Here is a 24750-nt window from a genome sequence, read left to right on the forward strand (position 1 = left end):
GGTTGAGAGTCCGCCTGCCGATGCAGGGGACACGGGTTCGTGCCCCAGTCCGGGAAGATCCCACATGCCGCGGAGCGGCTAGGCCCGTGAGCCATGGCTGCTGAGCCTGCGTGTCCAGAACCTGTGCTCCGCAACGGGAGAGGCCGCAACAGTGGGAGGCCCACGTACCGCAAAAAAAAAAAAAAAAAAAGATGAGAGTCCACTCAAACTAATTTTACTAGGCCATCATTAAACTCATACCAAAGCAAGTTAAGGACACTGTGAGAAAAGAAAATTACAGGCCAATGTTCTTGATGCACTTAGATGCAGAAATACTCGACAAATACTAGCAAACCAAATTTAATAGCACATTAAAAGGATCATACACCATAATCAAGTGAGATTTACCCCGAGATGCAAGGATGGTTCGGTTCAACATACACAAATCAATAAATGTGATATGCCACATTAACAGAATGAAGGATAAAAACCATATAGTAGTCTAAATCGATTCAGAAAAAGCATTTCACAAAATTCAACAGCCTTTTGTGATAAAAATTCTCAACAAATTAGGTATGGAAGGACTGTGCCATAACAAAGGCCATATATGACAAAACCACAACATCATACTCAATGGTGAAGAGCTGAAAGCTTTTCCTTTAAGATCAGGAATAAGACAAGGGTGCCCATTCTCACCACTTCTATTCAATGTAGTACTGGAAATCTTAGAGTAATTAGGCAAGAAAAAAAATGGCATCCAAATTGGAAAGGAAGAATAACAACAAAAAACAAAACAAAACAAAAACCAACCAAACAAACAAAAAACAAATTGAAAAGGAAAAAGTTAAATTGTCTCTGTTTGCAGATGACATGATTCATATGAGTAACATCAACATGTATACACTACCAAATGTAAAATAGATAGCTAGTGGGAAGCAGCAGCATAGCACAGGGAGATCAGCTCAGTGCTTTGCTACGACCTAGAGGGGTGGGATGGGGAGGGTGGGAGGGAGGCTCAAGAGGGAGGGGATATGGGGATATATGTATGCATATGGCTGATTCACTTTGTTGTACAACAGAAACTAACACAACGTTGTGAAGCAATTATACTCCTATAAAGATGTATTTAAAAAAAGAAGAAAACCCTAGAGACTCCACCAAAAAATTATTAGAACTAATAAATGAATTCAGTAAAGTTGCAGGATACAAAATCTATATGCAAAGATCAGTTGCTTTTCTATACACTAACATAAACTATCTGGAAAAAAAATTAAGAAAGCAATTTTATCTACAGTAGTACCAAAAACAATAAAATACTTAGGATAAATTTAACCAATTAGCTGAAAGAGCTATATAATGAAAACCATAAGACATTGATGAAAGAAACTGAAGAAGACACAAATAAATGGTAAAGTATACCATGTTCATGAATTGGAAGAATTAACATTGTTAAAATGTCCATACTGCCCAAAGCCATCTTTAGATTTAATGCAAATCCTAAAATGCATGTGGAACCACAGAAGACCTTGAATAGCCAGAGCAGTCTTGAGCAAGAAAAACAGCTGAAGGCATTACACTTCCTGATTTCAAGCTATATTGCAAAACTATAGTAATCAAAACAGTATGGTACTAGCCTAAAAACAGACACATAAACCAAAAGAACAGACTAGAGAGCCAAGAAATTTGCCCATGCATGTACATATAATATTTGACAAGAATACACAATGAGGAAAGAATAGTCTCTTTCAATAAATGGTGTTGGGAAAACTGTATATACACATTCAAAAGAATGAAATTCAGGGCTTCCCTGGTGGCGCAGTGGTTGAGAGTCCGCCTGCCAATGCAGGGGACACAGGTTCATGCCCTGGTCCGGGAAGATCCCACATGCCGTGGAGCGGCTAGGCCCGTGAACCATGGCCACTGAGCCTGTGCGTCTGGAGCCTGTGCTCCACAACGGGAGAGGCCACAGCAGTGAGAGGCCCGTGTACCGCAAAAAAAAAAAAAAAAAAAAAGAATGAAATTCAACCATTACACAAAAATCAACTAAAAATGAATTAAAAACTTAAGTGTAAGTCCTGAAACCATAAAATTTCTAGAAGAAAACAGGGAGTAAGCTCCTTGACACTGATCTTGGTAATGATTTTCTGGATGTGACACCAAAAGCACTGGCAACAAAAGCAAAAAGAAAACAAGTGAGATTATACCAAACTAAAAAGCTTCTGTACAGCATAGGAAACAATCAACAAAATGAAAAGGCAACTTGCAGAATGTGAGAAAGTATTTGCAAACTATACATCTGATAAGGGGTTAGTAACCAAAATACATAAATAACTCTTACAACTCAATAGCAAAAAAATAAAGATTAAAAAATGGGTAAAGGACCTGAAGAGACATTTTCCCAAAGAAGACATTCAAATGACCAATAGTTATATGAAAGGCATTAAATATCACTAATCATCAAGGAAATGCAAATCAAAACCACAGTGAGATATCACCTCACACCTGTTAGCATGGCTAGTACCAAAAAGACAAGAGGTTACAAGTGTTGGCAATGGTTGCATAAAAGGGAACCCTCCTACACTGTTGATGGGAATGTAAACTGGTACAACAATTATGAAAACAGTATGAATATTCCTCAAAAAGTTAAAAATAAAACTAAATACCATATGATCTAGCAATCCCACTTCTTGGTATATATCCAAAGGAAATGAAATCAGTATCTTGAAGAGATATCTGCTCTCCCATGTTCATTGCAGTATCATTCACAATAGCCAAGATATGAAAACATCCAAAGTGTCCATGAACAGATGAATGGATTTAAAAAGGTGGTATATTGCTAAAATAAAATAAAATGGAGAATGCTTGAAAATCCCCCAAGTAGAGAAAAACATTTAATCCACATAAGCAAAACTCAATACAGCTTATTTGATGAATGTAAGGAAAACTTAAGTTATTTCTTCCTCCACACTTCCCAGTTGCTGTAAAGTTAAATAATTAGGCCTGCTGATCAGTTTCATAGTAATATGTAATCATTATTTAGTATTCACCACATGGAAGACACCACATGTGCTACGTACTTTGCATACCTCATCTCATTTAATCCTCTTAGCCTCGAAAAAGTAGCTTTTGTTATCTCCAGTTTATAGATAATAATAATCATGATGATTATAGCTCTTGAGTGCTTACCAGAGTCCAGGTACTGTGCTAAACCTTTAATATAGGTTACCTCTCTTTATCTTTATTAAAAATCCTATGTGGTAGGAACTATTTTTAATCCTCACTTTTCAGATGAGAAACCAGATGTTCAGACAGGTTAAGTAACTTGCCCAAGGTCATACAGCTAATAAATGATGGACAGGAGTCAAACTCTGGTCTCTGTGATTCTAGAGTTCAAGGTTTTTCCCCTCAGAAACCCAGCCAGCTTCAGGCACAGACATGTCTTTGTGTAAGTTTCAAAGTCTCTCAAAATCAAAAAGTCTATTTCTCTTCTTGATAGCTCCAGCAGCAATTTCCCTCAGTAAATTATCTGTTGCCTGACTAGCTTCACATTTAATCACTTTATTAATCTCCAGTTTGAGTTTCCCCTTATCATTACCCTTTTAAACTATCCCAAATGATTTCTCCATGTAATGTTGTCCCTGAGGCATTGGAAAATATATCATTTGAGAAAAAGTTATGTAAGATAATACACTAAATACAGGGTCCATTAAGACCAACCGTAACACAATAAATGTTAGAAAGGATTAATGTATTTCCGTCTTTGCCGCTTGCAACTATTTATTGGCATCCTTCTCTCTGCTTAGCACTGTACTAGGCATTCTGACCTTGCAGATCCATGACCTCGTCTCCCTCCCATGATTCTTTGCTCCCCCTTTCTTCAGCCACTAATCCCCATGGTCATACCTGGCTTGGACATCACAAATAGTGTCAATATCTCAATGTTCAATTAATGCACTTCCCTCTCTGATCATCACTTTCTACCCTTTTAGATACTCTTATTCTTACTTCTCCTCACTATAGTTGTTTGACCCTATGGGGACCTTTAATCCATTGACTCTACTATTTTTTTATTATCCAGCAATCCTTGTGTCCTCCCTTCCCTTTGAGCCCATCTTACATTACATGGTGTTATAATGACTCCCTTTGGAACACTATTAACTTGCTTACCTCCCTCTCTCTCCATCCTCCTTATTTGGCAACTTGTCAACTGGCTAAACTCAAATATTTGCCAGATATCCGTGCCAGCTCCTAAGAAGCCACATGTGGCTGGGGAGCATCATAACCTTCTTTACCTGTGCCCGTTTCTGGGCCTTCTCTCCCTTTACAATAGATGAGGGGTTCCTGCTCTCATCAGAGGTGTGGTCTATGGAGCTTTCCTGCTCCGGTAGACTACTGCTAGAATTAACCCCCAGTCTCTTTCATCTTTAAGTTCTCCCTACTGGATCAAAGCACCTTCCATTATCTTGCATCTTTAAACAAATCAGATCTCTTGAACACACTTATTTATAGCTACTGCCCCATTTTTCTGTTTCATTTCAGGGCAGAACTTCTGACAGAGGTGTTTGTGGTCAGCATCTCCACTTCCTCACTTCCCATTTACTCTTTAACCCTCTCGGTTAGACCTCCACCGCCACCACAGCACGAAAACTGCTTTTATCTGACAACAAGGGCAGTGTTGAGAAATCCAGTGTTAACTTCTTTGTACTGATTTTCTTCCAAATCTCAAAGGTATGTGCAGTAATGAACTACCCTCTTATTCTAGAAATGCTTTTTTTTTTTTTTTTGTCTTTTTTGGCCGCGCAGGGTGACGTGAGGGATCTTAGTTCCCCGACCAGGGATCGAACCTGTGCCCCCCTCAGTGGAAGCACGGAGTGCTGACCACTGAATCTCCAGGGAGTTCCCTTTTTTTTTTTTTTTTTTTTGACATCTGGGAAAACACTCTTCTGGTTTTCCTACCATCTCACTGGCAGTTCCTTCTTCTAAGTCTTCTTTAAAAGTTCCTCTGCATTACCCTGGCTTGTTCTAGGGATTTCCCCTCAGTTTATTTCTTTATTTCTCTTTCTACCTACACTTGCATCTTAGGTGATCTCATTCAGTCCCATAGTTATAAATGCCATCTATGGGCCAATGATTCCCAAATCTCTGTCTTCAGACTAACATGTCCAGACTCATGTATTTAACTGTTTACATGACATCTTTAGTTGGATGTCCAATATGCATCTCAAATGTGACAAAGGCAAAGAACTCATGATTCTACACCATTTATCCCCAATCTAGCCCTAGGTAAGCATCACTACTATCCATCCAAATTCTTGGGTCAAAATCCTAAATGTGAAATGCCTATAATAGGCAAATCTATAGAGATAGAAAATAGAGTAGTGATTGACTAGGTGTCCTGCGTTGAATGATGGCCCCTAGAAAGATACGGCTGTGTCCTAATCCCCGGAATCTATGAATATGATGTTATTGGAAAAGGTCTTTGCAGATGTAATTAAGGATCTTGAAATGAAATCATCCAAGATTCCCCAGGTGGGCCCTAAATCCAATGACAATTGTCTTTATAAGACAAGAAGAGAAGACATGGAAGAGAGGAGAAGGCCATGTAAAGATGGAGGCAAAGATTGGAGTGATGCAGCCATACGCCAAGGAATGCCCGAAGCTGCCAGAAGCCAGAGAGGTAGGGAAGGATTCTCCACTAGAGCTTTCAGAGGGAGCACAGTCCTGCTGACAGCTTGATTTTTCACTTCTGGCTTCCAGAACTGTGAGAAAATAAGTTTCTGTTGTTTTAAGCTATCAAGTTCCTGGTAATACACTAGGGCTGCTGGGTGGAGGGAACCGAGGAATGACTGCTAATAGGCATGCGGTCCCTTTTTGGAATGATGAAAATGCTCTAAAATTATATTATAATCATGGTTGCACAACTCTGTAAATATACTAAAAAACCATTGGTTTGAAGACACTAAATGGATGAATTTTTTGGTATACAGATTATATCTCAATAAAGCTGTAAAAATAAAATGTCTTGGAGTTATCTTTTAACCCTGAAATAAAAAAATAATAATAATAAAGATTTCTTTACACTTTGGGCTCTCTTCCGAAATATATCTCAAATGTGACTACTTCCCTTTATCTCCATGGCCACCTTTTTAGTCCTGGCCTGTCATCTCTGGTCTATATAACCACAATAGCCTGTTTCCCTGTTTCCACTCATTTAAATCCATACTCCTTAAAGCAGATAAAATGGTTATCTTAGAACATAAATCAGATCATGTCACTCTCTTCCTTAACCCCTCTCTACCTGTCCCCATGGATTTCCTTTGTACTTGGAATGGAATCGAAACTCTTCACTGAGTGCCACTGAGCCTTCTATGACCTTCTATGAGCCTCTGTCCACATCTGAGATCCCATCTCCTTAAATGCTGCCTTTTCTCCACACTTTATCCACACAAACCCTCCTTATGATCCTGGGACAGACCAATCTTGTCCCTGCCTCAGGGCTTTTGCCTCTGCTGTTTCTCCTGCATGTAGCACTTTGCTTCTCAGCTTCCCCATGGCTGTTTCTTTGTCAAAACCATTCTGAACACCCTATAAAGAGTTGCCTCTCCCCAATTTACTCTCACTCATGTCACTTTGTTTTATTATTTAGCAATTTTTGTTATCTGAAATAACCCTGTCCGTTTAGTTCGATGCTTTTTTATAGTCTTATTTCTTCTTATTAAAGATAAGTTCTATGAGATAGGGACTTTATCTGTCTTGTTCTTTGCCAAATCGCTGCTCCTACCACAGTGCCTGACAAAAGAGATGCTCAATAAATATTGCAGCCATGAACAAGTGAAGGATACAAATCAGAATGCACAGCCTTTTGCCCTTAAGACACGTACAGTCTATTGGAGTCCAAGACATCCTTGAAGTGTCGTAAAAGATTCAACAACAATTTAAGACAGAAGGAAAACTGCCAATATGTAAATAGAATAGTCTTCTCCTAGAACAAGTCTGATGACCATCCCACAGTAAGGAGGTCCTGGGGAGCACATTCCTTCCCAAGCCTGCACTGGTTGGGCAGCTGGAGTGACTGAAAGGGCTAGTGAGGCCCGTGAGTTGTGCAGGTGCTCATGACTTTTGATGACCTCTGCCAGGATGCAGAAGCAAGTCCAGAGAGCTGTGGCTTCCCTGGGCCGTACCCCTGGACCAGTTCCTATTTCTTTACAACATGTGTTCCTTGTTCTTATCCTTCTTGGCTTCCAGATTCCAGTCTCTACACTGTAAGTTCAGTGCCTGCTTCTGGCCCCAAAGTCTTGACCTTTGTGGGATTTTGAAATGTCCCTCTATTGGCCCAGCACCCTGCACAGCCCTGACTGTCCTCTGAATCCTGGAGCAAGAAATTCCCTTCCCCAACTCTGGTCTCCCAGACATCCCTCTTTTCCCCTGAAATCTTTCTCTGCCACAGAGGAATTTGTGCAATTGATATCAAGATTAAACAAGATGTGGTATAGTAGAAAAAAAGCATGAGACTTGGTGTCAAAAGAAAAGTTGAGATCACAGCCCTACCACTTACTGTTTGTGTGACATTCAGTCTTCCTTTCATCCCTTTTTAAATCTCCAAAGTAATACCTATGTAACGGGGTTGTTGAGATGAAAAATAAGGAAAAGTCCTCTTTTTGCCCCTATTTCTCTGTCACATCCTCTTACAATGTTTTCTGTCTTACTGAACAGCATTATTACCATTCACCCAGCTGCTCAAGCCAGAAGTCTGGGAGATCATCTTTACGGTATCTCCAGATCTACTTCTTGCTGTTCCAAAGCCAAAAAAACTTTCACTCAGGTCTACTTTTTTCCATTTCACCACCATTTCTCTGGCCTAGACAATCATCTTCCACCTGGAATGCAACAGCAGTCTTCTAACCAGTCTCCAACACTGGATCCATTCTTCACAGCAATGACAATTACTTAGTAAATGCAAATTTCAGGGGCTCACTTACTTCCTTGAAACTTATCAAAGGCTTCCCTTTGTTATCAGGACAAGGTACACAACTGTTGCCATATACCCTGCATTGCCAGGAACCAGCTTCCTCTCCAGCTTTACCTTGACCCCTCTTGTGCTAAGCTTCAGACATACTGGTATTTTGTCCCTTCTGGAACCCTCCAAGCTCCATCCTGCCTTAGACACCCTAATATACTCTTCATTCTGCCTGGGGCCCCCTCCTTCTCTCTCTGCCTTTCTGTTCCTTCTACCCAGTTCATTTCTACCCATCCCTCAGGTCTCAACTGAAACATTGTTACTTCCTCAGAGAAGATTTCTCTCACTTCCCTCAAACCAGAGTATGTCCCCCATCAGGTGCATCTGTCTCTCTCACACACACACACACACACACACACACACACACACACACACACAGCCCTCATGGCTCTTTCAGTTACTTGATTAGCATCTTATTCCCAGCTTTATCTATGCTTCCTGAAGGCAAAGACTGTGCCTATCTTGTTTAGCTTTGGGCCTCTGGTGCCTATCAGTATAATAGGTGCACAAAAAATGCTTGTCAAATTAATGAAAAGAGTATGTCTAAGTGTATTGTGAACTATAAATGGACTATAAAAATAGCAATATTCTTATTGCAGTCGCATAATTAGGACATTAAGAATCTAGCTTTGAGCTTATAGCAACCATCATGCTGGCTACAGCTATGGCATATTTGGGTTCCTGGCTATCTGATGCCAATCCAAATGGCTGTGAAAACTTCTGACACTTATAGTCCCCTTATCTTGATCCTCTAGGTTTCTTTAACTGATAAACTCAATGGAAAATAGCACAGGCTTCGTGATGGCAGAGACATCCTCTGTCTCATTCACCCCTGTATCCCTTAGATTTAGATTGTAAGCACATACTATGTGCTCATTAAATTGTTTCCTAATAAATGAATCAGCCAGGTTTAATGACATTTCAAACGAAGCACTCCTACCGCCACCAACAAATATCCTGAGCATCTCAAACTCAGATTTGCAGTGTAAATAATATGTAAATAAGTAGATGGTATTTTATTAAAAAGGAAAAAACCACTGAGAGTCCTCAGAGAGGAACACAGGTAAATCAATTTACTTGTTAAAAAGATTAGGCTAAATGAACACAAAGGTCCATTTCGTTATAAAATTCTGATTCCAGGATGTTAGGCGATTGGAATAGTAGGTAGATGAGCTTACTGAGAAGTCATTGGGTTCATGGGACAATGGTGCAATTGACACCCCAATTTAGTATTGACTTTTCCTAGGACATTAGCAAGGACTTTGCACTAATTGGTTTTAAAGCTTGATGACTACAGCATTCCTGTTAATAGATCATCTTGTAGCTTAGGAACAGTTTTTCAGAGAGACTCAAAAGAAAGTCCTGAATTCTTTCTCATCAGTACCAGCTTATGATGACAAGGCCAAGTGCTAGAGTAGAAAGAACACTGGTTCTGGAGCCAGGATTGGGACGAGTCCTAGCTCTCTACCTGCACTATCTGTATGGCCTTAGATCCATCATCTACCTCCTGTGAGATTTAATTTTTCTCCATATGTAAGTAAAACTTTACCAAGTAATCTCTAAAATCCCTTCAAGTTCTGAAGAGTCATGATTCTAAGAGACTGTAAAAGCTTATAAACATGCATGTGTTATTCCTGTGCTTTAAAATTCCCAGGGCTGGGAATTCCCTGGCAGTGCAGTGGTTAGGGCTTCGCACTTCCACTAAAGGGGGCACGGGTTTGATCTCTGGTCAGGGAACTAAGATCCCACATGACCAAAAATAAATAAATAAATACAAATTTTAAAAAATAATAAAAAGGGACTTTCCTGGTGGCGCAGTGGTTACGAATCTGCCTGCCAATGCAGGGGACACAGGTTCGATCCCTGGTCCGGGAAGACCCTACATGCTGCGGAGCAACTAAGCCCGCACACTACAACTACTGAAGCCCGCGTGCCCTGGGGCCCACGTGCTGCAACTACTGAAACCTGTACGGCTCGAGCCTATGCTCCAGGACTAGAGAAGCCACTGCAATGAGAAGACCACGCACCACAACGAAGAGTAGCCCCCTCTCGCTGCAACTAGAAGAAAGCCTGTGCGCAGCAACAAAGACCCAACACAGCCAAAATAATAATAATAAAAAATTTAAAAAATAAAATTCCCATGCCTCCCATTGTACTTAAAATCCAGATTCCTTATAGTGATCTAGATCTCTTGTATGATCTGGCTCTTGCCTGCTTCTCCTGATCTCAACTCCTACCAATTGCTGTTTGTTTTTGGCTGTGCTAGGTGTGTTGCTGCATCGGCATGGAGCATGTACTTTTCCCACTGGCTAGGATAGTCAGCCCCCAGCTCTCTACGTGGCTGGCGACTGATCATTCAAATTCAGCTCAAATGCTACCTTGTGGGAGAGGTCTTTTCTGAACACTCAATGCGAAGTAGACCCCACCCCCCAAGCCCTTCTGTCACTTCATCCTTGCCTTATTTCCTCCACTGTACTTATCATGATCTGAAATCACCTTTTGTAGTTATTTGTTTCTTTGCTAATTGAGGGATTCACCCTACTAGGAGGTGCAGGCATACCTGGAGATACTGCAGGTTCAGCTCCAGTCCATCACAATAAAATGAGCCACACATAGTTTTTTGGTTTTCCCAGTGCATGTAAAGTTATGTTTGCGCTCTACAGTAGCCTATTAAGTGTACAATAGTATTATGTCTAAAAAAACAATGTACTGGCCTTTCTCACCTTCTGGGATGGCCCACACTTTGTGTGTGGAGTGTGTTTCTCTCTAAATAAATCCACTTCTTACCTAAAACAAACAAACAATGTGCATACCTTAATTAACGGATACTTTATTGCTAAAAAATGCTAACCATCATCTGAGCCTTCAGCAAGTCATCATCTTTTTGCAATCGTAACATCAAAGATCGCTGATCATAGATCACCATCACAAATATCATAGCGAAAACATTTGTGTCTCACAGAGACACAAAGTGAGCAGATCCTGTTGGAAAAACAGTACTGATAGACTTGCTTGAGGCAGGTTTGCCAACCCTCGATTTGTAAAAGATGCAGTGTCTGTGAAGTGCAATAAAGCAAAGGGCACTAAAACAAGGTAAGCCCTACTGCTGTTTGAAAGCAGGAACCTTGTCTAATGCCCCACTGCAGCCCCAGTAACCTAGCCCAGCCTGCCACCAAGTTAGATTCTTAATTTACTAATTTCAAGTTCAGTTTTTCTCTCTGCACCAGCATTATTTGTTTGCCCCATTAATGTGTTTTGCGTAATCAAGATATGCAAGATCTTTTTTGCATAATCAAGCTACGTCCCCAAATATTAAAATATTCTTGGAAAGAAGAAAAAATAAAAGAAGACATTATTTTAGCTTTAAGAACATATCACTAGGGCTTCCCTGGTGGCGCAGTGGTTGAGAGTCCGCCTGCTGATGCAGGGGACACGGGTTCGTGCCCCGGTCCGGGAAGATCCCACATGCCGCGGAGCGGCTGGGCCCGGTGAGCCATGGCCGCTGAGCCTGCGCGTCCGGAGCCTGTGCTCCGCAACGGGAGAGGCTACAACAGTGAGGGGCCCGCGTACCGAAAAAAAATAAATAAAGAAAGAACACATCACTAAAATGAATGGATTGGGGCTTGCAAGTACATCACTGAGAAGTGATGGTATTCACTGGCTATCCAAAATAGTAACCTTTATCAATAAGCAATAAAAGGCTTAGATGAGTGCTATCAATTCACATTGAGCTGCTGAAATTATTCTCCAGTAAACATTCACTTTTTTTACAATCTATAATTTGTCAATGGCTGGAACTCATAAAAACTAGCTTGGTAAATTGTTTGTTTATAACCTGGGGTGTGTTTGTCCAAGAAAATTATTCTTCTCAGTGTTGATATGGCAAGCAAGGCAAAAAAAAATGTACTAAATTTAAGACCCGAATTTAGTACTGTACTAATGTATCAGGTCCCCATGACTCACACTGCTTCTGTAAAAAAGAAAAACATCACCTGTAGATTTCCAGAAAATTATTTCTGGGCAGCATCCCTTCCCTTCCCCTACCCTATCCTCTTGGGCTCCAGTGCTTTTGGATTTCATTTTCGAAAATTTTTTGGTTCTTGCCTTCTCTTCCTTGCCACAGTGTTAGGCAGTATAAACTGGAGAAGGTTTCTGTAAATCCAGTAGGAGGTAAGAGGATGACTCAATCAGGCTGCTTTACGGTTTCTCATCTGCATTCAGCTTCAGTGAAGGAGTTGATGAAATTTTTGCCAAATATTCCAGTGGGCCCCATCAACATTGCAGTAGTCTAAATCTCAGCCCAGAGAGCAGAATTGACTTCATAAATTGCAATCAGAACTTCCAAGAAACATTAAAATGAACAGTATTTTCCAATAAATATTATGTACATGAATGGATGGTTGGAGCTGGATGTGAAGAAGAAGATCATATAAGCCGAACCTTTTATGTCTCACAAGAGAAAACTGATATGTGGAGATTAAATAACATTTCCAAGGTCACACAGTGGTAGAGCCAAGGTTCCAAGTGACTGCTCTTACCAGCAGAGGACAGAAGAACCCATTTCGATGTTCCTCTCACATTGGAGCCAAGGAACTGCTTTACGTTTCTCAATAAACATTTGTTGAATAAATGAGACTCCCTTACCTTCAAGTTCTAGCCTTGTTTTGATCCAAAAACTAAAGTATTTGTGTCTTTGAACTTAAGCTAGACACATATCATCATGACTCAAAACTGACTGTTGATGAATTTTGCTTATTGGTTCAGTGCAGAGGTTTTCCTGCCCATTCCCCTCCCCGCTTGGAGTCCATGGATAGAATTCAAGGAGTCATAAACCTGAATGGGAAAAAATTACATCTTTATTGTCACAAACCTCTAACTGAAATTTAGCAGTATCTTCAATTATGGATAGAGGCAACAAACCACAGTATCATTAACATTGATCACACAGTAGTACTCATAGATGTTTTATATCATATTATCATTTTTGCAGATATCTCAAAATATTATTTATACTCAACATTACTTCAACATTATAGTAGTAGTTATTGGACCCAACATGGACCATGTTATTTAATACATTCTTGAAGAATCATATACATTACTATATCACAAATTTGTTTTTATAACTTTTCAGTAGACATAATAATGGTTATATTATGTTATGTTACGGACATAACAAAGATGTCCATATCCTAATCCTCAGAATGTGAATATGTTACCCTACACGACAAAAGGAACTTTGCCAATGTGATTAAATTAAGGATCTTAACACAATTAGATTATCCTGGGTTATCCAGGTGGGCCCATCAAGTCAGAAAGGTCCTTAACAAGGAAAAAGGGAGAGAGGAGAATCAGAGTGAAGGAGTTGTGACCATGGAATCAGAGTGATGCAATTGCTCACTGGATGCCATAAGTCAAAGAATATGGGCAGCATCTAGAAGCTCAAAAGACATGGAAACAGATTCTCTCCGAGCACCTCCAGAAGGTATGTAGGCCTGTCAATACCTTGATTTTAGTGTCACAAGATCAGTTCTGGATATCTGACATCCAGACCTGTAAGATAATAAATTTGTGTTGTTTTAAGCCATTAGGTTTGTTGTAATTTTTTTACAGCAAAAGGAAATCAATGCAACATTTTACTATCATTCATTATAACTGTCTTCCTTTGTAATTTTCTCTGCAGTTTATTTTTTGCACTTAAAAGAAATTTAGTTCTGCCACTTACTAGCTGTTGTGACCTAGAGCGAATTATTTCCCCTCTGTCTCCTCATCTATAACATGGGAATTAAAAAAGTCCACATCCCAGGGTTGTTGTGAGAATTAAATGTGACAATTTATGTAAAGATCATAGAGAACCAGGCTCACAGTAGGGACCCAAAAAAACGTTCTTTCCATTGCCTGTCTCCCAAAACCCTAATGATTATGGATTTCTTAATCAATTTCAATACTCAGTTTATGACATTATGACATTTTCCAGACCTGAACAGTTCTGTTAAATCTTAATTGCAGCTACTGCTAAAAATATCTTAATTGCAGCTACTGCTAGAAATTTTTTTTTTTGTGGTACGCGGGCCTCTCACTGTTGTGGCCTCTCCCATTGCGGAGCACAGGCTCTGGACGCACAGGCTCAGCAGGCCCAGCCGCTCCGCGGCATGTGGGATCTTGCTGGACCAGGGCACGAAGCCGTGTCCCCTGCATTGGCAGGCGTACTCTCAACCGCTGCGCCACCAGGGAAGCCTTTACTTTGACTTTGACCTTGAAATATTTAAATACTGACATTGTGTTTAGAAGCCTAGTTCCAGTTTTGATTACTGTTTTCTGAATAGCTCTGGGTAAATAATTTATTGTTTCTATTTATAACATTGCTCCCTTCCTTTTGAGTAAACATTGGTACGTAAGTTCAAATATAATCTATAATTGAGATGGCGATTAAGACAGAATGAAATGATTAGGTATTTTTCCAGAAAGCATGTACAAGAAACATTGTCTTAATGATTAAATTGTACTTAATGAACCCCATATTCTGAAGTAGTCCTTCATTGTTAATTAGGCACCTTTGCAATCATTACCCTTTGGTGTCTAATTCATATCAGGAAGGGTGACATATTAAGCAGCCAGGTTATCCAGGTTTCAAAGGTCCGTGCATTATAAGTCAATAAGCATTTATCAGATTCCTACTTTTCTATCAATTCCTTGAGGGAGGGATTTTGTATTTTCCATTCCTCCCATTTCTGGATAATTTGGACAAATCATCTAGAATGTATTAAATTCAATGACATGTCTTCAAAATTTTTAAAGCAGGATAAGAAAACCCCAACTTGCAAACAGGTTGTTTCACAAAGGTTTCTGTTTTCTTAACATAGTTTTCTATAGAAATATGTGTGTATGTTTCTTTAGAAATAACTATATAAGTAGAGATGATAATAGAAATATATTATTAATATACAATATAAACTCATGACTATTATAATTATGTAATATTCATAAGTAAATGTCATATAAATATATAATATATTGTTTCCAAGCTAGCCCATAAACTCCAATTGGGCCCATAATAAATAAAGCTACCAGACTGCTACTTGATTTTCAACATCATTACATATATTTTAATATATGACAAGATTCTTAGGGCTTATCACTAGGCCAGGTTTCCTTGCAAAACAAACCTTTGATACACAGCCACTGTTTAAATCCCCAAGCAGGATGCTGAGACTGGATTGGGGGAGAAGAGGAGAGAGACAGCAGGCATGGGGAACGCCTATGATCAGCGCTCTGATGGCAGGAAAGGGGACTAAGAGACTTTAGTTTGCACTTATCTGGCTCCTGGGAAATAATATTCATAACAGCCTCTGCCAAAGTTAGTCTTTTTCATTTATAATTTGTTTTCATGCACATCAGGTATGTATAACCTGGGGTCTGTGAGGTGTCTCCTGGAAGAAGTAGAAGTGGAAGAAATTCTGGAGTCCAGAAGTGACTCCTCTGAAATTACAGGCAGAGTCTAGATTATATGTACATTTTTCTGGAGAGGGCCATTCTCAAAGGGCTCTGTGACTCAAGAGCCCAAGAGCTCAGTCTCATCTGTCCCCCCGACCCCATAACCACTTGGTGAGGGGGGATAGAGTAAGCATTTTTGTACCTCAGGACCCTCCCCCAATCAGAGGCCATGGGTAACAGGTGGCCCCTGGTCCCACAAAGTCCACCGACCAGCTGCTCAGGCAGTCAGGAGTGAAAGTACATAGGAGCAGTGAGCAGGACAGCAGGAAATCTGGGAAATGGCAAGCCTATAGTTTTTATCTAAAGGACATAAAGAAATGCCTAGAAAAGGCACAGTCACTCCCTCAAAGAGCTCATACCCTTGTTGGGGTATGGGGAGGTAGAAGTTAGGATAAACACAAAAAACTATAAGTTGGCTGGAGGTTAAGTGCTATTATATGCATCTGGCCATATTTCACAGTCATTATCTCAGTGTACGTAGTAGGGGCCCCATACGCATGTTGTTTGCATATCATGTTGATGGCAAAAACCCTGGGGATAAAAATAGAATACGTGATCAGTGTGTGGTGCTGCTCACTGCATAGGTGGTTAAAGAGGATAGAATAATTGGGGAAAAGCCAGAGAGAGACAGATTTGGCTGCATCAGAAAAGATGAGCAACACTTTTAGGAAGCAAAGATGCAGCTGAGTGAATGTTTAGACAGATAGTGGGGGCAATAGTGATATTCATGTGCTTAAAACTTGGGGGGGGATAAATTGGGAAATGGGGATTGACATATACACACTACTATATATAAAATAGATAACTAATAAGCACCAACTGTGTAGCACAGGAACTCTACTGAATACTCTGTAATGACCTGTATGGGAATAGAATCTAAAAAAGAGTGGATAGGGACTTCCCTCGTGGTCCAGTTGTTAAGACTCTGCGCTTCCACTGCAGAGGGCGTGGGTTCAACCCCTGGTCTGGGAACTAAGATCCCGCATGCCGCATGGCCAAAAATAAATTAATTAATTAAAAAGAGTGGATATATGTGTATGTATAACTGCTTAATGTTGCTGTGCAGCAGAAACTAGCACAACATTGTAAATCAACTATCCTCCAATAAAAATTAACTTAAAAAACCCCCGTAGCTTACATCTTCATTTGTTTCTCTGTTAATTGGTTGTGCAGCATAGTGCAATGGTTGAGAGCAAAAGCTATAGAACCAGACTAACAGGATGCAGAATCACACAGGTCTCCTCTAGCTGTGTGATCTTGGGTATGTCCTTTAACTTTCCTAAGCCTTCATTTACTCATCTATAAAAATGGAGAAAATGGCAGTATAATTTACCACTACCAGCTAGGGTTGCTCTAAGGATTAAATGAGTCAATAAATATAGAGTAATTAGAACAGTGCCTTTCAGAACATTATAAATTTATTTATTCCTGCTATTAATATTATCTTTCACTTCTGGTCTGGCCAACTATCTACTTTACCTTTTTTAAAAGCCTGAAAATTATTTTTAAAGTTACAGAAAATTTTCTAAACATATGACTATTTGCATAATTATTTTCCTTAAAATCAAACAAGGCAATGTGCTTGGATGAAAATATAATAGATTTTTCTAGGATATATCCCCAAAATACTAATGCTTGACCCTATTTAATGATGTCTGATAAAATGAGTTTGGCATCAACAGTATTTCAAAACAACTATAACATCCTTGGGTGAATTAAAACTGATTAAAAATTTTTTTTATTGAAGTATAGTTGATTTACAATGTTATGTTAATTTCAGGTGTACAGCAAAGTGATTCAGATATATATATATAATTCTTTTTCAGATTCTTTGCCATTATAGATTATTACAAGATATTGAATATAGTTCCCTGTGCTATACAGTAGGTCCTTGTTTATTTTATATATAGTAGTGTATATCTGTTAATCACAAACTCCTAAGTTATCTCCACCCCCTTCCCCTTTGGTAACCATAGGTTTGTTTTTTATGTCTGTGAGTCTGTTTCTGTTTTGTAAATAAGTTCATTTGTATCATTTTTTTTTAGATTGCACATATAAGCCATATCATATGATATTTGTCTTTCTCTGTCCAACTTAGTATGATTAGCTCCAGGTCCATCCATGTTGCTGTAAATGGCATTATTCATTCTTCTTTATGGCTGAGTAATATTCCATTGTATATATATCACATCTTCTTTACCCATTCATCTGTTGATGGACACTCAGGTTGCTTCCATGTCTTGGCTATTAAATAGTGCTGCTATGAACACTGGGGTGCTTGTATCTTTTCGAATTAGAGTTTTTGTCTTTTCTGGATATATGCCCAGTAGTGGGATTGCTGGATCATATGGTTTTTAAAGTAACCTTCATACTGTTCCTCATAGTGGCTGCACCAATTTACATTCCCACCGACAGTGTAGGAGGGTTCCCTTTTCTCCAAACCCTCTCCAGCATTCATTATTTGTAGACTTTTTGATGATGGCCATTCTGACTGGTGTGAGGTGATGCATCATTGTAGTAAAACGGATTATTTATTTATTTGGCTGCGTTGGGTGTTTGTTGCTGCACGCGGGGCTTTCTCTAGTTGCGGCGAGCACGGGCTACTCTTCGTTGCGGAGCACAGGCTCTAGGCACATGGGCTTCAGTAGTTGTGGCACGCGGGCTCGGTAGTTGTGGCTCACGGACTCTAGAGTGCAGGCTCAGTAGTTGTGGCGCACGGGCTTAGTTGCTCCGCGTCATGTGGGATCTTCCCAGACCAGGGCTTGAACCCGTGTCCCCTGCATCAGCAGGCGCATTCTTAACTACTGTGCCACCAGGGAAGTCCCTAAAACTGATTTTTTTTTTTTTTTTTTTTTTTTTTTTGCGGTACGCGGGCCTCTTACTGTTGTGGCCTCTCCCGTCGCGAGGCTCAGGCTCCGGATGCGCAGGCTCAGTGGCCATGGCTCACGGACCCAGCTGCTCCGTGGCACGTGGGATCTTCCTGGACCGGGGCACGAACCCGTGTCCCCTGCATCGGCAGGCAGACTCTCAACCACTGCGCCACCAGGGAAGCCCCCCTAAAACTGATTTTTAATAGAAATAGTTGTCTGGGGACCTATATGGGTGGGCAATGACAGCATCATATGATTATAAGTCCAGGCACGTGCTCTACAGCCTGTTAGCCAAGAGAACAGGCTAGAACAGAGAATTTTCTTGTTTTAAACTTTTGCTTTTTTAAGCTATGTTACGGCAACCACCAAATGTATGGAAAATATTGCTAGCTGCTTAACTGCAATATTCTCTTTCTTTTGTGATTATTAAGTACATGTAGAGTTGCATTGAGAATTTATATTAATTATAATTAATTTATGTAATTATATGAACTTATATTGTATGTAGACTGCTATAACCCTTACTTTATCCCAGAGGTCTAAAAATTTTTAATTAGGCACACATCTATCATTCAGATTGAGGACCCCAATATATGTATATTCACTTCTTTTTAAACTAGATATGCACACTGTATATTACATACATTATAAACATACACAAAGATAGAACTTCACAAAGCATGAGTTAAAATATTTGTTAAAGATCTGCATTAGTTTCCTACTGCTGCTGTAACAAGTACCACAAACTTAGTTGCTTACAACACAAATTTGATCTCCTATGGTTCTGGAAGTCAGAATCTAAGATCGAGTTGATGATAGGGCTGAAGACTTCAAAGGAGAATCCATTTCCTTGCCTCTTCCAGCTTCTAGAAGCCACCTACATTCCAGTCCCTTCCTCACAGCATTCCAACCTCTTGCTTCTGTTTTCACATCTCCTACTATTGACTTTGAGCCATGTACCTCCCTCTTCTAAGGGCCCCTGTTATCACACTGGGCCCACCCAGCTAATCCAGGAAAATCTCCCCATCTCAAAATCCTTAATCACACCCACAAATTTCCGTTTACTGTGTAAGGTAACATATTCACAAGTTCTGGGGATTAGGAATCTCCTGTGTTGCATGAACCTTGCTATAGAGATGACCAATCTGGACACACCAGAGGGGCCAAGTCCAGGGAGCTTCACCAGAAGGTCCTCCTGGACCATCCTATTTCAGGCTAGCAAGTCCTGATGGACTCTGAACACATATTGTTATTCATGTAATTTGTTAGGACTCAGGAAAACAAGCAGTAAACACATGAAAGGAGGATTGATTCTCGATCATTTCCTGGTGTAACCACATGAGAAAAGATGTACAAGTCTGAGAGGACTGGATCTTTGAGCACAGGATGGCTCAGCTGAACTCCTGGAGGAACAAACCTGGGGGATATGACCTTGATGGGGGTCAATATCTTGCGTGGTTCCCATCACATTCTGCATTAAATCCAAGGCCTTCTGCACTGCCCACAGGCCATTCGGGATCTGACCCTCGTCTCTCTGTCATCCTCTCCCTGAGCACCCCCTAGTGGTCCTTTTGGTGCTAGCACGATCAAAGTCCATTTAGCTGTCCTCTCAATCACACACCTTTCCGCCGCCCTAAAGACCTCCTGGCACAGGAACTTTGTGAACAAACTCCTCGTTTAAGGACCTCATCCCACCTGGCTGCCTTAATGAAACATCCCCTCCGATTATGGGTTCTCCTCTCTACCCTCTTGGTAACATTAGTAATTCTGTATCTATTCTGGTGGTCATGAGCTACATAATTTGTGGAGCTCAGTGCAAAATGAAAAATGAGGGGTCCCTTGATAGAAAATTATTAAGAATTTCAAGACAGCAAGAGCAGAGTGTTAAACCAAGCACAGGGCTATTTTAAGCCCCCGGCCATGTGCTGTTGCACAGGCTGCACACTCATGAAGCTGGCCCTTGACCCTAGCGTGGGTCTTCTAAGGACCCCGAGGAGAGAAACTCACCTGTAATCCACATGTTCCCCAGACCTAGGTCAGGGCCCCTTCCCATTGGAACACAAAAATGACAGTGGAGTAGCTGCACAAACGAATGAATAAGCGATGTTGAAGATAGTTTCTATTTTATAGAAGATTGTATGTCTAGGTTTCCTATTATATATGTGAGTTTCCTAGGGCTCCCGGAACAAATGACTACAATGTTGGTGGCTTAAAACAGCAGACATTCATTCTCTCATAGCTCTGGAGGCCAGAAGTCTGAAATCAAGGTGTCACAGGTCCCTGCTTCCTTTGAAGGCTCCAAGGAAGGACCTGTCCTTGCCTCTTCCCAGCTTCTGGGGCTCCAGCAATCATTGGGGTTTCTTGGCTTGTGGCTGCTTCACTCCAGTCTCTGACTCCATCATCACATGGCCTTCTTTCCTCTGTGTGAATCTTTGTGCATCCTCTTCTCTTCTTATAAGGACAGTAGTCATTGGATTTAGCACCCACCCTAATCCAGTATGACCTCATCTTAACTAATTACATCTGCTAAGACCCTATTTCCAAATAAGGTTACATCCTGAGATTCCAAGTGGACATGAGTGAGAGACAGAACACTATTCCACCCACTACATTTATTATAGAACATTCTTCAGAATGTGGCAAGAATATTATCTGCTGATAGGTATTTAACAGTTCATATGAATTGGAACTTAATTGTATTTGCCTTGGGAACCTTAAAGGATACATAAAGCCATACAAGTTGTAGAGAGGCATGTATAACAAATATACATTAAGTATAACCTGGAGAACTAAAAAAAAAATTGAATGTGGTCATGTAAGCCATATAAATTATAGTTGGAGCATCTTAGAAATGTGAAAGGCAACAAAAAGTGTTGGGGAAAGGAATAGGAAGACATTTTTTCATAAAGTAAGGTGAAATCCAGGAACTGCTATGTTTTCTGCCAGGTATGTGTTTGTAAATTGCTGGAACCTAACTGGCTGGAGTTCCTAGGCGGTTTCCCTCCTCTCTGGAGAGACTAGGGTAAAATCTAGGTGTTTAGAATGCCTTTGGGGCTCAGCAGTTTACATAAATTGTTTATTAAGGGTTAGGAACAATGTATCACTTTGCATGTGGTAAGTAGATAAGGATCTGAGAGGCCCTTTGGGGGTTTCATTAAAATAAACTGTTGACATTTAGCAATTCCTGGCTGGACCATTGTTTCATTAATTGTTTAAACTATTATAGAAGCCTAGAGGGTTTAAGGATTTTTTTCACCTTCATTGAGGTATGAAATAGCGATGAATAAAATTGTAATATATTTAGAGTGTACAACATGATGATTTGATATATGTCTACATTGTGAAAGGATTCCCACAAACAAATTAATTAAAACATCCATCACCTCATGTACTTTTTTTTTCTTGGCGCCATCACATAAGATCTACTCTTAGCTAATTTCAAGTATACAATACTCTTAACTATGTCAGCATGCCATACATTAGGTCCTCAGAACTTATTCATCTTATAACTGAAAGTTTATACGCCTTGACCAACATCTCCCCATTTCCCCCACTCCCAGCCCCTGACAACCATTATTCTATTCTCTGTTTCTGAGTTCTCCTTTGTTTGTTTGTTTAGATCCCACTTATAAGTAAAATCATACAGTATTTGTCTTTCTCTGTCTGGCTTATTCCCCTTAGCATAATGCCCTCCAGCTTCATTCAGGTTGTCAAAACAGCAGGTTTTCTTTCTTTTTAATGGCTGAATAATATTCCAGTGTGTGTGTGTGTGTGTGTGTGTGTGTGTGTGTGTGTGTGTGTGTGTGTGTGTATCACATTTTCTTTATCCATTCATCCATCAATGGACAGTTAGGTTGTCTCCATATCTTGGGTATTGTGAATAATGCTGCAGTGAACATGGGGGTGCAGATATCTCTTCCAGATAGTAATTTCATTTCCTTTCAGTATATACCCAGAAGTGGGATTGCTGGATCATATGGTAATTCTATTTTTAATTTCTTGAGGAAACTCCATACTGTTTTCCATAGAGGTTGTACCAGTTTACATTTCCACCAACAGTGTACAAGGTTTCCCTTTTCTCCACACCTTTGCCAGCATTTGTTGTCTCTTGTCTTCTTTTTTTTTTTAATTTATTTACTTTTGGCTGCATTGGGTCTTCGCTGGGTTGCGCAGGCTTCTCATCGCAGTGGCTTCTCTTGTTGTGGAGCACAGGCTCTAGGTACGTGGGCTTCAGTAGTTGTGGCACACGGGCTTCAGTAGTTATGGCTCTCGGGCTCTAGAGCACAGGCTCAGTTGTAGCACACGGGCTTAGCTGCTCCCCGGCATGTGGGATCTTCCCAGACCAGGGCTCAAACCCATGTTCCCCGCATTGGCAGGCGGAACCACTGCACCACCTGGGAAGCCCGTCTCTTGTCTTTTTGATAATAGGCATCCTACCAGGTGTGAGGTGATATCTCATTGTGGTTTTGATTTGCATTTCTCTGATGATTTGTGATCTTGACAAAGTCCTTGACTTTGTTTAATAGCTAAACTATTATTATTTTGTCTTGCTTGACTGCTTTCCTTTGTTTGTGTATTTTCTCATTTTTCTGATTAAATTTATTCTTTGGCTAAAGTTTTTTGTACAGACAAGAGGCAGGCAGAGGACATGGGGTGGGGGAGCAGTCTGTTCCAGGAAGGCCCCATAGGGTCCTGCTCAGTTACAGTTTGATGTAATCTCACTGGTTTAATTTTGCTTTTGTTACCTATGCTTTTAATGTCATATCCAAAGAAATCATTACCAAGAACCAATGTCAAGGAGTTTTCTCCTAGGGATTTTATGGTTTCAGGTCTTACATTTAAGTCTTAATCCATTTGGAGTTCATTTTTGTATATGGTGTAAGGTAAGGGTCCAATTTTATTCGTTTGCATGTGGATATTCAGTTTTCCCAACACCATTTATTGAAGAGAGTATCTTTTTCCCATTGTGTATTCTTGACATCTTTGTTGAAAATTAGTTGACCATATATGTGTGGATGTAAGGTTTTCTTAATGCATTCCATGTAAAAGAAGAAGAGTGTTGCTTAACTAATAAGAGGAATCATGTTTAACGCTCATTTGATAGTAAACTAGGGGACCTGTAGACCTTTCCCTGCCCTGCAGGTGCTGGGCTAGGTTCCTTAGTCGCTCCTTGACTCTGCCTGCCTTTATGTAAGCAGTAGAGATGGAAAGCCTTTCCATTAGAAGTTCTGAGCTACCAAGTAGAGTGCTTCTGTGGGCAGCCACACTGAACTGGGCTGCCCCTTGCCACCTCTTCCACTGATTTCCTCAGGCTGGCCCAGGAAACCAGCACCATCAAAACACCTGAATGTTCTCCTCCAGGTGCACATACCAGACACTGTAGCCCCTCAGTCACCCAACCCTGCAACTTGTGGATTCATTTGTATGGAGCTTTGATGCTCCAGCATTGCCAGTGCCCCTTATTGTCTGGAGTGCACTCTTCCGGTCAAGAGACCCTTTAGGAAGTATTCTAAGATAAATCTCTGGTGCTTGCAGGTTGTGTCCTTGGATTCCTTCTGAGTGCCCCCTTTCATGGGCTGAGTCTCTCAACAGGCCACCCTATCCCAATATACATCAGTTAGCAGAACAGAGCAAGAGATTCCTGTCCAGGGCTGGATTTAGGACAATGGGAAGTTAGCAAGAGTAAACATCATTTATTTAATCATTCATTCATTTATGGGTTCCTTTATTTGTATATTCATTCATTCAAGAAGCATTTATTAAATATTTATTATGTACTGATCACTGTGTTAAGCACTGAGAGATACAGTGATGAACAGGACAAGCAAACTCTCTGACTTGGTGGAAAGAAATGAAAATACACAATATAAAAGTAATGAACAAATGAAGAAGATAACAGGTTATGAGAATGCACTCAGGAAATTAGCATGATGTTGAGAAAATGCAACTTGGAAAAGACACTTTAATCAAGATGGGCAAGTAAGGCTTCTCTGAATGAGGAAGTAATGTTTGAGCTGAGACTCAAGGATGAGAAGGAGGGAACCATGTGCAGATCTGAGGAAGAGCATCCCCAAGAGAAAAAGCTGATATAAGAGCTGACAGACAGCAGAGGCTGGGACCGTTTTGTGCAGCTGGGTAGTAGTCAGATCATGCTGGGCTTTGTGGAGCATGTAAGTTAGATTTTATCCTAAAAGCAATGAGAAGACATTGGAGGGTTTTAAGTTGGGGGAGAGACATGATTAGACGTGTTTTAAAATGAGAGCCGTGGTTGCTGCCTAGAGAATGAATTCTAGGTATAAATGGGGACTCCAGTTTAAGGCCAGAGGAATCTGGGCAGGAGGTGCTGGTGACTTAAACTAGGCTGAAGACAATGGGGATGGAGAGTTGAGG

General features: G+C 40.4%; 1 long non-coding RNA gene across 2 annotated transcripts in view; it reads left to right on the forward strand.

The window, feature by feature from the left end:
- LOC138414323 (uncharacterized) overlaps window positions 1-24750 on the forward strand; it is a 45256-nt gene that overhangs the window by 14933 nt on the left and 5573 nt on the right. The window contains exons 3-4 of one of the 2 annotated variants that reach the window (XR_011246787.1): window positions 4519-4707; window positions 5545-5611. The exons of the other annotated variant lie outside the window; for it this stretch is intronic. This is a non-coding gene — a long non-coding RNA (uncharacterized lncRNA). Of the gene's footprint in view, window positions 1-4518; window positions 4708-5544; window positions 5612-24750 lie in introns of those variants that run through there. 2 annotated transcript variants of the gene reach the window in all.

The sequence above is a fragment of the Delphinus delphis genome, chromosome 17 (genome assembly GCF_949987515.2).
Source record: "Delphinus delphis chromosome 17, mDelDel1.2, whole genome shotgun sequence".
Lineage (NCBI taxonomy): Eukaryota > Metazoa > Chordata > Mammalia > Artiodactyla > Delphinidae > Delphinus > Delphinus delphis.